Source organism: Phocoena phocoena, chromosome 5 (genome assembly GCF_963924675.1).
Source record: "Phocoena phocoena chromosome 5, mPhoPho1.1, whole genome shotgun sequence".
NCBI classification, from domain to species: domain Eukaryota; kingdom Metazoa; phylum Chordata; class Mammalia; order Artiodactyla; family Phocoenidae; genus Phocoena; species Phocoena phocoena.
The window spans coordinates 54,890,059-54,892,880 of record NC_089223.1 but is presented as its reverse complement, the minus strand read 5'-3'; the positions used below and the strand labels follow the sequence as shown (position 1 = coordinate 54,892,880).

At 36.2% G+C, this 2,822-nt stretch overlaps 1 pseudogene; it reads right to left on the bottom strand.

Moving 5' to 3' along the window:
- Positions 1-422: 422 nt before the first annotated feature.
- LOC136123175 (cytochrome c oxidase subunit 5B, mitochondrial pseudogene) lies at positions 423-869 on the bottom strand (annotated as a pseudogene).
- Between the last annotated feature and the right edge of the window lie 1,953 nt (positions 870-2,822).

The following is a 2,822-nucleotide window of genomic DNA, read 5'->3' as shown; positions in this document are numbered from 1 at the left end:
ATTATTCTTCCATTGATATTACATTTCAAATTTTCCTTTATTATGGTAGCAAATGGGAAAAAAAATTTCATCCTAGAGATTACTACTAGTGAAAATTATTGAATAAGTGTAGGATACATTAATGGATAACGCAACATCAGTTGGTTTGTACAATTTGTTTGGTGCATATCCCTTATCGTTTCAGGCTGGCATAATTGTGCTAGTAGGCACGTCTCTGACAAAAATCTGTATATGGTAATTTCACAGACAAAATTTTAATTTGCATAAACATGATGTCTCAACTTAAACTTTACTTATGTTCTTGATGATGCCATGACTTTCTTTTCCACGTTAGAATACCGAAAGACAGATCTTTGTTTATTTACTTATTTATTTATTTTTAAATCTATTTATTTATGTTGGAGGAGGAGCCAATGTAATGGCTAGTCTTTATTGGAAAGAAGAAACTGTACCCCACATTTTGAGTGAGTTAGTGCAGGGGGTCGGTGGGCCAGCTGGTGGGGCACCAGCTTGTAATGGGTTTCACAACTAGGATATTGCTGGGCCTAGCCTTTGTGTGGTCAGAACCAGATAACAGCACAGTTGTCCTCTTCAAGGATGTAGACCACTATCCGCTTGTTGGTGATGGAGGGGACTAAATTAGGGTATTCCTTGCTACCTGAGGCTGCCTTTGGGGCCAACATTTTATGGGTATGGTCCCTGGCATGTGGCCAGCATGACCTCCCCTCCAGCCCAGTCGCCTGCTCATGACCAGTAGGAACACCACCTCCAGATGCCATAGACCGCACTGCGGCGACTCCATTGGGAATGCAGGCCCCTAGGGCCTGCGTGCCCAGCGCTCCAGCTCCACGGAATAACCTTGAAGCCATCGTGCCTAAAACAGATCTTGAATTGTCTGAAGTCACAGAAGAAGGGTAGTTGATTCTACGTCATTGAGGCTAGGTCATTCAGCTCATCTGGAAATTCTAAAAAGCTTTCCTAGGTTAGTATGAAGTTCAGAAAACCTAGTGAGAATATATAATAGTTCTAGGAAATGAGAATAGAGAACTTTTAAAAGATTATTCTAGGACTGCTCCTACAACACAGTTTTCCTTGAATGGATCTTATGAGCTATCCAGGTAGATCGAGCCAAAGCTTTGGGTAATTGCTAGCGTATCTGAAATGCTGCTTTCATTTAGTACTCAAGTGGCAACATTTTTTGTAGTGTATAATCTGTTTTCTATTTATCCCTGTCTATTAAAAAACAAACAAAACAGGAACTATTTCCTTAGTAGCTTTTATGTCTTTGTTCTGTTAAATTTGCCTCTTATAATCTGCTGAAAGCTAGCACTTAAAACAGCGTTCATGGTTTGTGTGTAAAATTGATTGTTTTAAATTACATTTGACTTGAATTGGAGAGTTTGAAAGGTGGCAATTGGAAATGTGAGTCTAAAATTATTGTGTTCACATTAGTCTGGACTTTAAATCTTAACAATTCCTATGTTCTGTGTAAAAGCCAGCAATAACAACAAAAACAAAAAAACAACAAAAAAAGAAAAGTATCTTATATATGGTTGGAGGTATGCAGCAGGTAATACTCTCCAGAACAACATAACCTGGAACATTGCTCAAAATTCTCTTCATTTAATGTATATGCCTTTATCCCATATCTATTTATTTATATGAAACAGAATAAAATTCATATTAAATGGCTCAACATTTCTGATATTTCTGTTATAAATGTAGAAAAGACATATGAAAATATATTTTAATAAGGATGAAACAAAGATTATTTTTTTCCCCTGCCAGTTCTAAGGGGAAAAAAAAAACAAAGGCAAAATCTTAACTACCACCTATATAGATTTCCTAAACTGTATTGCGATTCTTAACATATTCCATTTCTATCACAATAAATCCATTCTTGGTTAACTCCTCATTCTTTTAGCAATTAACACAATTTATAGGGTCATGAATATGTAACAAAAATAACGCTTGACAGATTTTTTTCCCATCCTAGTTATGAAACCAGGTTTCATTTTTCCATATGGCATTCCAACTGCTGGCACAATTGTTTTATTTCACTTGGCATTGACTGCCCTGTTACTGTCTTCCATTGCCTTTTCTTATCAGTGTTTGTCCAGATTAAACATTTTTGCCACTTAAAGCAGAATTATTCAATCATTACATTTTTAAAGTAGCAAGAACTTTTGAGCAATTGAGTGAGTTTTAAGCAAAGAACTGAAATTAGATGTAGGCTGCATGACAATCTAATTACATAAACGCAGTATGGAAGTACCATTCTACATTTAATGCCTAAAATGTATAAACCTTTTCTTACTGCTACAGCCTCTACCTTGCATTGTTAACATGGATAATAAAGTTGAATGTAAAGAACAGGAGAATTGCAAAAGGAGGTGTGAATTTGTTCCAGTACTGTTGAAAGCCAGCTCTGTAACCACTGGTAAGCCACACAGCCCTTCTGTGTCTCAGAGTACTTAGTGTGTGTGTGTGATATCTGCTCTGTGTACTTACAACAGAGTGATGTTAAGGAACTGAGGCAAACAGATGAAATGTTTCTGACTTCTCTGACATTTGGAACAGCAAAAGCCAGAGACACTGTAATGATTAGTCTGGCATATTTTGAATAATAACAGACCTCCATGGTGCTATTTCTTTACATTTAGTTTACAATTTGGATGAAAAAAAATAGTACAACTTTAGGAAAAATATAACTTTTAGTCAAATTTGAATGTATTTAGAAGCTCAACTCTTCTAATTCCCTATTCATGTATATTAAAGTCAATGAGTTTGGGGAGAACTTTTGGTATCCTGGGGTGGCCAGA